Genomic DNA, 12,194 nt, shown 5'->3' with positions numbered 1-12,194 from the left:
GGAAGGGAGGTAACTGTTGTTGCTAGGGCAGTCTGGGTCCTTGGGCTGGGGAGAAACTGCCTGGGATATTGCTTAGAGGCTAGCAAGAAATGTGATTTTAGTATTGGAGCCCAAGCACATACACCCAAGCACCCCATCAGTTGCACTTTTGTCTTTTTATTTTTTCAGGTCATTCCTCTCACCCTGATGAACTGGGAATTTCTATTTTTTGATGATTCAGGTGTAGTGACCAACTTTCCTTCTCATGGCACAGATTCACAGGGATGAAAATGCAGACTGATACGATCATAGATTTAGTGTTGAAAGGAATGTTAGAGAAATCATCTTACAATTGAGGAAACTGAGCCCTAGAGAAGTTTAAGGAATTGCCTAAGGTCACATAGCTCACAAGTATAAGAGGTTTCAAACCTTGAAAATCTGAGTCTAAATCTTGGGTACTTAGAGTCTGCAAAATATAAAATTGTCAGTAATTAATAACTTTCTCCCAGAGGCCTGTCCAATCTTATTTACTTATGGGTTACTTTTCCATATTGGTTCTCTCTTCATGGATTCTTTCACTCCCTGTGCAGCATTGATTTCTAACATTTCTATTATGATTATTGTAGTACTTTTAATTTTCCAGAAGGTGGCCAGAGTTCCCTTTCTGAAGGAAATAGCTATTTATATCCAGAAAGACCACAGCAGACAATTGAAAATGTAGATTCTTTTTCTCTTTCTTTCTTTCTTCCTTCCTTCCTTCCTCCCTCCCTTCCTTCCTCCCTCCCTCCCTCCCTCCGTCCCTTTCTTTCTTTCTTCCTTCCTTTCTTCCTTTCTTTCTTTCTTTCTTTCTTTCTTTCTTTCTTTCTTTCTTTCTTTCTTTCTTTCTTTCTTTCTTTCTTTCTTTCTTTCTTTCTTTCTTTCTCTTTCTTTCTTTCTTTCTTCCCTTCTTTCTTTCTTTCTTTCTTTCTTTCTTTCTTTTTCCTCCTTCCTTTCTTCCTTCCTTCCTTCCTTCCTTCCTACCTTCCTTCCTTCCTTCCTTCCTTCCTTCCTTCCTTCCTTCCTTCCTTCCTTCCTTCCTTCCTTCCTTTCTTTCTGTCTCTCTTTCTTTCTTCCTTTCTTTCTGTTTGTTTTTCTTTCTTTCTTTCTTTTTCTTCCTTCCTTCCTTCCTTTCTTACTTTGTTCTTTCCTTCCTTTTACTTTCTTTCATTCTCTCTCTTGTTTTCCTCCTCCTTATTGGTTTTATTTCTTTTCATTAATAAGCATTTGTTTTCTTTCATGCTGTCTAAAATCACCATAAAACACTATTGTCTCACATATAAAAACAAATATATATAATCAAGTAAAACAAAGTCCCACGTTCCAAAGCATATATCTCATTTGGAGTACATGTTTTTGTTCAACAGGAAATGAATAAGCAGTGTGGTTCATCATTTGTCTTCTGAAATCACTGTTAGTCATTGTGATGAGTAAAGATCTCAACCATGTCAAAGCTGATCTGCTTTACAATATTGCCATTATTATCCAAAGTGCTTTCCTAGAATTTCTCTCTTCATTTTCTATTAATTCATTTTAGGATACTATCTAATCCTGTGAAATAAGAACCCTACTGTCAGACACCTGGTAGAGGAGCTGTATTGCTTCAAGATGTATAATAAAATACTATCTTAAGGATGGTGGTGGATGTGAAGCGGATGTTGACCAATGACAATCTTATGAGGAAGAAGTACATGAGTATGTGAAGGTGGGAATTAGTTCTGATCGCCAGGATGATAAGCAAGTTCCCTAGCCCTGCCCTCAGGTAGATAAGCAAAAAGAACAGGAGCCTCTTCTGCTCTGGCTGGTGTGAAAGGCTATAGAGGATGAACTTGGAGACTATTGGCTGATTTCCTCTTCCCTGGATCTATTAAAGAACATATGTAGAAAGGATATGAAACAAGAATTTAAGAGATTCTATTCAACTGGGTAGAGGAGAAGCTGGAGAAAGACAGAGCTTGGAACTTAAAAAAAAATGAATTTTATAAAATATAAATAGACACACACATACACACAGATACACACAAAGAGAATGTTGTCTCCCGTCGTATGCATAGTGGTGGGGCTAATACTCAAGTGCAAAAAAGTGGATAGCCCAGTATTCTTATCTAGGATGATCTTGATAGTGATGACTGTATGCCACGAATCAGGGTTTATCTTAGACTTTCTTGACAGTGATGGCCTTATGCTATGAAACAGGGTAAGAAATAGTTGTATATAAGACTAAAAGTCAGGAAAGACCAAGGTGTGGTGGTTCAGTGAAGTAGCTAGTAAGTTAATACAGGAAATTAACACCATGTCACAAACCAAAATTAGAAGATGGATTTCAGATTACAAAAGAGTCCAAGAAATATAAAAGCAACACCCAACTTTGCATATTTGTATTAAATCAATCTGCCCCTGTACACTTCCTACTTAGAACTTCTTTCTGCTTCTCTGGTCTCCTCTTGTAATGGTTAAATGCTCCTGGAAATTGAAACTGAATTTTATGTCTCAATCCTGATGTTACAGTCTTGAGTTCATGCGTGACCTGCATGTTTCAAGCAAATAGTGTCAGGAAGTCCAAGATAAAGTCTGGGGTACAGTTTTCATTACCACAATGGCAGCAAGAAATCTGAGCAAGAAATTCTCTTATTTACATTTCAATTTATTGTTTTTCAAAGGAAGTCTCATTCCTACAGCCAGCATTTTGAGCGCTATATTGAATAGTAATGGGGATAATGGAGATCAATAATCTTGATAAATCTCTAACTTATCTCCATTACATATAATGCTTGTTCTTGGTTTTAGATAGATACTAATTTTCATTTTAGGAAAAGCTCCATTTATTTCTATGCTTTCTAGTGTAATTGTTATTTTTATCATTAATATGGTTAATATAGGTTTGATAGATTTCATAATATTGAACCATTCTTCCATTCCTGGTATAAATCAAGCCTAGTTATGGAGGATGTCTCATAGTCACAAAGAAAGGTCTGACTTCCTGGCAAGGAGCATCATCAGGGCTCCTTTCATGTCCTTGTTCCTTAGGCTGTAGATGAAAGGGTTCCACATAGAAGTGACCACAGTGCGCATCACAGCTTCTGCTGTGTCCTGTTGGGCTATGTGGGCAGATGTGGGGGTGAAGTATAATCCAGAGGTTGTCCCATAAGAAGAGACAGGCCACAGTGAGATGGGAGCCACAGGTGGAGAAAGTTTTTCACTTCCCCACAGTACATGGGATCTTCAATACAATCAGAGAATTCAGGGATAGGAGAAAAAGATTCCAATGAAGGGGATGATAATTGTTAGTGCCCCCACTGTATTGACTATAAGGTCATTGATGAAGGTTTCTGAGAAGGCCAGCTTTAGCAGGGGACTGATATCATAGAAAAAATGAGGGATTTCACTGTGGCCACAGAATGATAGATGGGTCAGTACGCCCGTGTGTATCAGAGCAATAGCTTAGGCCCCAAACGTATAACACTACTATCAGAAGGGCACAGACCTTTGGCCTCATGCTCATGGAATAATGTAGTGGGGCTCAGATAGTCACATGTCAGTCAAAGGCCATGGTAGTAAGAAGGATACTATTCATCCCTGTGAATAAAATGAAGTAGATTACTTGTATTAGGCACCCAGCATAAGGAATGGCTTTATTTCCAGATATATGATTTGCCAGCATTTTAGGGATGGTAGTGGAGATGAAGCAGATGTGGACCAAGTACAAGTTGCTAAGGAAGAATAGCAATGTGGAGACATGAACTGGTGTTGAAGGCTAGAGTGATGAGCAGATTCCCTAGACCTGTGATCATGTACATAAAGAAAAGCAAGGAGAACAGCAGGGTCTATTGCTCAGGCTGGTCTGAAAGTCCCAGGAGGATGAACTCATAGATTCCATATTGATTTCTTCTTTCCATGGTTCTATGGAGAAATACACATGAAATAGGAGATGAAACAAGAATTTAAAGACTCAACAGATTAATGGACTCATTGATGAGATCAATTTTACACATTACTTAAAACTGTATTAACTTAATATGTTATATTTTAATATACTGTATTTAATTAATGCATGCAAGAGGTGAACTGAGCTTTATCTCTTTTGTTCTAGTAGAGTATAAGTTCTCGGAAGGAAGGTACTATTTAATTTTTATCTGTATCTTCATAGCCAGGTAGAGTGCCTGGCTCATAAAAATGGAATTTAATAAATACTTTTTATTGAATTGATTGATTACTGACAGCAGATGTACATTTACACCAATTGAATTTAAAGAATTCATGGGCAGGAATAGTGTTGGATTTGGAGACAGAAGACCTAATTTTGAATCTGGTTGCATCACTGCATCCCTGTGTGAACTTGGTCAAGTCATTTATTCCATCTGTGCCACATTTTGTTGATCTGTAAAATCAGAAGGTTGATCCAAAACTACTTCTACAGCCCTTTAAGCATCAGATCTATCATCCTATGAGCTCTTGCCATCTCCCTTAGTTACCCGAAGCATACAGTTAATCTCACTGATTGATAAATGGAGCAAGACTCTTCCCTACAAAATCTTTTGCTTTGAAGATCACACTGTTTTTAGTTTTGTCTTCGAGTGCAAAGTAGAATCAACCTGAATTCTTTTCCTTCTGACAAGCCTTCAAAAATCAGAAGGCAGGTATCATGTTCTTTATCATGTCCTACACATTCCCAGTTTTTTCTTTTCATCTCTCTGTTATGGGGAGCAATATTCTAACCACTGCTTCCATGCAAATTAGTCTAATTGCTTCCTTCAAAGTTATATAAAACAGTTGTGAAACTTGATTACTTCAGGACATTAAAGACTCAAGCAGCTGACATTGCTTTCTGGTCTTCTGAATACAAAAAAAACCCATAAGGAACTCTAGGTGCTCACTTACTTTTGATTGGTGGAAAGCTAGGGACAACTCAATTCAGGGAGGTTAGTTTAGATGAATCCACTTGGGGTGTCATTCATGGTTATTATTGTATATCTTTCAAATGCTATGACTTCTAAAATCATCTTTTCTCAATTGTTGATTGTCTTACAACTATCTCACTTTGTTTTATTATCAAATATGAATTATCAGGGCATTGTCCTGAGTCAGGTCCAGCTGTAAACATATTTTCTGGCCTGAATTCTAGCTTTCTCAGCAGTCTTTTGGTCCTCCTCTGTAGATGCTTAAATGTGATAATGTCCTCCCCACTGCCACTGATTTCTGTGAATATCAGTGGTATCACTAGAAGGAATTCAGTAAGCATTGCTGTGGATTTAAAGATCCTTGAAAGAAAGTTGTGACTTTAGTGGCACAGGCGGTACAATAAGTGAGGTGATGAGATCCCAAGGCTTGGAATTAGGAAGAATTGAATTTGAATTCTGCCTCAGACCCTCTCTAGCTGTATGACCCAGGGCAAGTCTCTTATTTTCTTCTGTTCTTCAGTTGTGTCTTGTGTAAAATGGCAATGATAATACCACCTACATCACAGGGTAGTTGTGAAGATCAGATTAGTTAACATATGTAAGACCTTTCATAAACTTTAAAGTGCTGTATAAAAGTTGTTTTTCCTCCTCCTCCTCCTCCTCCAACTCCTCCTCCTTCTCCTCCTCCTCCTCTTCTTCTTCTTCTTCTTCTTCTTCTTCTTCTTCTTCTTCTTCTTTTCAAAGATATAGGGAGTAAAGAGCTGGCCTTGGAGTCAGCAAGAGCAGTACACAAACCCTACTCTTAATACTTAGTGGAGATATAATTCTAGAGAAACCATTCAACTTTTCCAGTTTCTAGGCCATTCTCTAAAAATCTAACTTTCAGTGAAGGTGCTAACCTGCTTTGGTAGAGGAACCTCTCTCATCTGTGAGGTTTTTTTTTGTTTGTTTGTTTACTCATTTTTCAGTCATGTTTGACTCTTCACGAGCTCTTTTGGGGTTTATTTGGCCAAGATACTGGATTGGTTTGCTATTTTCTTTTTCAGTTAATTTGATAGATGAAGAAACTGAGGCAAATGGGGTAATGTGACTTTCACACAGCTATGAAGTACCTGAGGCTAAAGCTGAACTCAGGAAAAGGAGTCTTCCTGATTCCAAGCTTGGCACTCTCTCCATGCATTGTATCACCTAACCACCTTCCAGGAGTTCATTATATTCATCAAATAATATAATTCATGTTTCTATTTCTTTGTCTGTCTATTTAAGATGAATCAGTAGCAGAGAAGGAGTCATTAGATTGTCAACAGTGGGTTCAGAACAGAATTTTCTTAAATAAGATTTGAATTTCATGACCAAGACTATTATACTCACACTCACACACACACACACACACATACACACACATATATGTACAAAAAATGATATCACCAGTGAATCTCCTTTCCACATAGTCCTATGCAACTTCAGTCACATGGATGCTTGAGGGTTGCTCCTCCATACTGCTGTTTTTCTTGGGCTCTTTTCATGACCCTTGAAACTTTGATTTCCCTGCAGTTCATTCCTCTAGCAGCCCACAGGATTTGTATACTCTACTATGGGTCTTTGTCACTGTCCCCTACTGATAATCCTATGGTCTGTGATTCTCGTCCCCATAGTCTCCCAGAAATTATCAATATTTCCCCTTTCCAGGTGATTTGAATCCCTTCATTTCTAGAATACCTGGTAGGCTGTATCACAGCATAAAAATGAATATCTTTCCACTGAATGCCTCTTTTCTTGTTCTGGAGTTCCTGTGGTCCCTGGCCCCATAAACAAGAGTTCTCTCAGGGGTCTAGTAGAATAATTATTGCCTTATCAGAGTATGTGGAGTATGTAGGAGGATAAGCACAGGTCATGTGAAGGTTTGCTGATGTCTTTTCAGGGATACTCATCCACCTGGCACCCAACTCTCAGCTAGGGTTCCAAAAAGTTGTAGGATGCACAGTAACCACACGCTGGTAAAAAAAACATCTTAGCAGATGGTCTAACCCAATTTGAGGGGAACCAACAAGCCTCAATCCTGTTGGTGAGTTAAGGGTATGTTTACTCCAAGCATGTGAAGACTTCCCTAGGTGAAATGGGAGCATGAGAACAATTTATTCTAATGGCAATGCAGGCATCTGAAGCAGGTACTGTGGAGTGCTTAGATATTGAAGAGGTCAAAGTCATCCACTGCATCCTGTGCCATCAGCAGTCATCTCAATTTTTGTCTTGTCACTGGACTTCGATGATTCTGGAGGAGAGAGTGAGGCTGACAACTATGCAACTTTTCCTCACTTAAATCCAATTCATGAAGGAGTCAAGACATCACTTGTGACATCCTTGGTTTTCTTTTAAATCCAAGGACAAACAACAACAGTATCCCTTACATTTTACAAGAGAGTCTTCCTCCAATTCCATTTTGCTTCATTCTGACTTAGAAGTGTCAAGTACTTTTGGTCCAAAATCTAGATCCTATCTCTCCTATCTCTGTATGTAACGCCTCACATGGGTGTCATGACAAACAAAAAAAATAAATATATAGTGACTACTGTGCACAACCCACTTCCATATTTGATTCTCGCAATAACCCTAAGGGTAGGTGCTATGATTATCCTCTTTTTACTGTTGGTGAAACTGAGGTAAATGGAGATTTAAGTGACTTGCCAAGGGCTGTACAGTTAGTAAGTATAAAGGGACCAATGCGAACTCATTTTTCTGACTTCAGGCTTAAAGCTCTCTCCACTGAGCTCCCTATCTGCCTATAGCAGAGGAGCACTATCATTTCTCTCTCATACTGTTTCGCTGGATTCCTCAAATTCCAGTGTGGTCATTGTGTAACAAAGTGATATTCTTTTAACTTGGTGCTGCCTTGCAAAAGTTCTGGGAAAATAAGGGGAAAGCCTGTCAACCCTCCCCTCACCTCATGCATTATTCCTAAAAGAGAAGGGAGAGATTTGCATTTTCTGCAATGCATAAAATTTCATTGCATGAGGGGACTTGATCACCAAGAACATTTATTTGTGGAGCTGAAAGGGATTGTAGTCTTTATGATAGTAGAATATGAAGTGAGCTGTATACATATAATTTCAGAGTTGAAAATCATTTTTGTCGTTATTTTTCAGTCATGTCCAATTTGTCATGATCCCATTAAGTGTTGTCTTGGCAAAGATACTGGAGTGGTTGCCATTTCCTTCTCTTATTAATTTTATAGATGAAGAACTGAGGCAAACAGGGTGAAGTAACTTGCCCAGGGTCACACAGCTAAGTGTCTGAGACAATAAATGTCTGCGGTCAGATTTGAACTCTGGAAGATGAGTCTTCCAGATTCCAAGTCCAGTGTTCTATCCAACTAGTTGCTCCAATGGAATAGAATCCAGAATGTCTAACCTGGAAGCATCTTTACAACAAAGAACACATGAAGTTAGAATATGTTTCATAAAACGTCAGAAGGAAAACCCCCAGAGATTACTTCAACTAAGCTCTCTGATTCTATGCCCTCTGTAGCCCAGGCAGTGTCTGCTTACTAGAGACTCCACTTATACCTACTCACAAGGAACCACTTTCAGTCCTAGGTGACCTGATGCCAAAATAAGGGACCAGCCTTCTTTTTCTCTGGTTCTGTGCTCTTTCCTCCACCCAGAAAAATTTCTGGACAATCTCAAAAACAAGTTTAGCTAATGCTCCTGGCTAGTGTTTTGCCAAATTTGAACAAAAGGTACCTTTTGAAAAGCTATTCAAAGTATAATATTGATATTTAGTACAGGATAGTGCTTTTTTCCTGCTCACCGCAAAAACTCTGAAAGAGTTAATCACCTCGGCACATGAAGAAATACAAAAACATAAAACATATCAAATAGCTCATTTCATTCATTATGTTCCCCGGAAATATTGATGTCAACTTTGTGGTACTTCTGAATACTTATTGTGCATTCACCTCAGATCTGCACTGTCCAACTAACTCAGAAGGTCCATATCTTGTTGCCAACCCAGGGATGACTTTTTTTTTAAACATCCTTCAGTTATCGGATGGTCATGCTACTGGTGATCTTTTCCTCTGAGAATTATACTGTTTAAGAAGTATTCTTCCTCTGTTCAGCTGGTACCTGGCTCAGAAACTTTGTAATTGAAAAAGGTAGCTAGATACAGCAGTGGACATTATGTTGGATATTAAATCAAGAAGCTCTGAGCTGGAATTTCATCTTAGACCCTTTCTAACTGTGTGACCCTGGATAACTCACTTTCCTCATATATAAATTAGGATAATGATGGCATCATAGGGCTATTATGAGGATCAAAAGAAATAACACATAAAAGATTTTGCAAGCTTTAAAGCACTATTATAAGTATTAAGCAACTCTCCTTCCATCCTCCTCCCTCCCTCTCCTCTCTCTATGTTCCCCTTCTCTCCTCCTTCCCTTCTCTGTCCCTGTGTCTCTCTGTCCCTTTCTGTCTCTGTTTCTGTCTCTCTGGCTCTGCCTTTTTTTCTCTGTCTGTCTGTCTCCAATCTCTGCCTGGTGAATCTTCCCTTTCAATCTGTCTGCTTCTGTTGCCAGTGACTCTGCAATCACATTGTCAACAGCTACACTACTACTTAGTATATATCTACTTTCATAGTGAGTGATGCCTAATCCAACAAAGCATGGACTCCCAATGGGTTCATTTCTATTACATATGTAATAGGCTATTGTGTACTGGGGGCAAGTCTCTTGCCCAGCCCTCAGTTTCTCTCATCATTTGCTGCTTCCTCTACTACTCAAGGGCTGCTGAATACTACTGGAGGTAACTACCACCCTAGTGCAGGCCAGTCATAACAATATGTTGGATGGCATCATCATTTTGGTCTTCTGATCCCAATATCTTTCCTCTCCAATCTATTGTCCACATGCCTGCCAAACCTTCTGTCTGGTTCTGTGTTCTTTCCCCCAGAGCAATTCCTGGACAATCTCAAAAACAAACTTGATAAATGCTCCTGGCTGGTGTTTTGCCACCTGTGAACAAAAAGCACCTTCTGAAAAGCTATTCAATGTATAGTCCTCATATTTAGTACAGGATAGTGCTTAATCCTCCACCCCCACAAATCTCTGGAAGACCTGATGACTTTCATATGAGGTCATTGTGTGAACAAATGGCAAAACATAATGGATATGAAATAGTTCATTTTATTCATTATACTTCCCAGAAATAGTAATGTCATCTTTGTGGTACTTCTGAATGCTTATTTTGTAATCACCTCAGATCTACACTGTCCAAGTAACTACACAAGGGATGACTTTTTTTAGTCCTTCAGTTATGGGATCATGCTATTCCTGGTGGTCTTTTCCTCTGAGAAATGCACTGTTTCAGAAGCATTTTTCATTTGGGTACATAGTACCTTGCTCAGAAATTCTGTAATTCAAAAAGCCGGTTAGAACTGTGAACATCATGTTGGATATGAAATCAAGAAAATTTGAGTTTGAATTTCACCCCAGACCCTTTCTCACTGTGTGGCCCTGGATAAGTCACTTTGCTTTTCTCTGCTTCACTTTCCTCATCTATAAAATTAGGATAATGATGGCATCTATCTTTATGAGGGTCAAATGAAAATACATAGGTTAAAGACTTTGTGAGTTTTAAAGCACTTTTATAAGTATTAGCTAACACTCCTGCCATCTTCTTCCCTCCCTCTCCTTCCTCTGTGTGCCTCTCTCCTCCTTCTTTTCTCTGTCTCTGTCTTTCTGTCTGTGTCTCTGTCTCTCCAATGTCTACCTGGTCACTTTTCCCTTTCAACCTATCTGTTCCTGCTTCTGGCAGCTCTGTAACCACACTGTCAGCAGCTATGCCACTACTTAATTGCCCAGGAAGAGCACAATGCCACCTACTTTTCTGTAGTTCACAGTTCTTGTGACAAAGGAAATAAAGTTTTTTGGGGGGATATGAGTTCTCACCTTGTGTCTGCAAAGGAGATATGCACCTGCTCCCAATCTTCCTGATAACTCAGAGACATATTCTTGAGTGTCATATATGACAGGAAGAACAAGCCTAGGTGGCAAGAATCACACTTTTGTCATTACCACTGAGTTCCAGCTTACAAGTTCATGAAAGGGTTTTTCAGTATAAAATACAAACTCTTGAGTCATCAAGAACACCAGGAAGCAGTCAGAGGGTGAACTTTCTTTGAAGTGAATGTGTGTGTGTGTGTGACTGTGCATGTGTTTGCATGTATGTAAAAGGACCCTTCTATCACACGAACCTGTAACAGACCCATCTGAAGCTTTTATGAACTTTATTAGGTTGCATACTGGTCACACTCCAGAATGTGGTGTGGTTGTCTTAAGGAGGCTCTTGTCAGACTGTTATTTATCATCTTAGATTTATTATCTTAGTAAAGTACATGTTATTCAGAAAGGAGACATAATGTGTATCTACTTTCACAGTGAGAGGTGCTTAATCTCACAAAGTATGGGCTCCCAATGGGGTCATTCCCATTACATATGGAATAGGAAATTGTGAATTGGGGAAACTCCCTTGCCCAACCCTCAATAACACTCACCATTCGCAACTTCCTTTACAGTGCTGCTAAATGCTACTGGAGGAAACTACTGCCATAATGCCAGCCAGTCATAATAATATATTGGACTACTATGATAACCACCATCATTTTGGTCTTCTGACTCCAATTTCTTCCTCCCCAATCTATTACCCACATACCTACCAAAGTGATCATCTCAAAACTCAGATCTTACCAAATGTCTCTTTTGTTCAATAATCTCCAGGAATCTTCCTATTCCCAACAGGATAAAATACATACATGTCTGTTTGACTTTTAAAGCCCTTCACAACCTAATTCTCATTGTCCTTTTGAGTGTTATTGTACATGATCTCCTTTCAGTCACTCTTCAATACACTCACACTGACTTTTTTGCTGTTTCTCACATATCACTCTCCACCTCCTATCTCTGTCCCTTTGAACAGATTATACCTCATTATTCAGATGCACAGAAGTAGTCTCTAGCATGGTTGAGTCAATTCATGGCTCCACCAATGTGCTATTTGTGTACCTTTGTTTCCATAACTCCTCTAACACTGAATATTCAAATATTTATTATCATTTTCAATTTGCTGAGTGTGATATGAAGATTCCCATTTTTGTACTGATTTTGATTTCATTTCTTGTTTGTGACAAAGATCAATCTTTATATGGTTGATTATAATTTGCAGTGTATTTTTTCAAACTGTTTATTTAGAGATTCCATTATTGATGGGAAATTACTTTCGCTTCAG

Source organism: Notamacropus eugenii, chromosome 4 (genome assembly GCF_028372415.1).
Source record: "Notamacropus eugenii isolate mMacEug1 chromosome 4, mMacEug1.pri_v2, whole genome shotgun sequence".
Classification (NCBI taxonomy): domain Eukaryota; kingdom Metazoa; phylum Chordata; class Mammalia; order Diprotodontia; family Macropodidae; genus Notamacropus; species Notamacropus eugenii.
Note: the sequence above shows the minus strand (reverse complement) of the source record.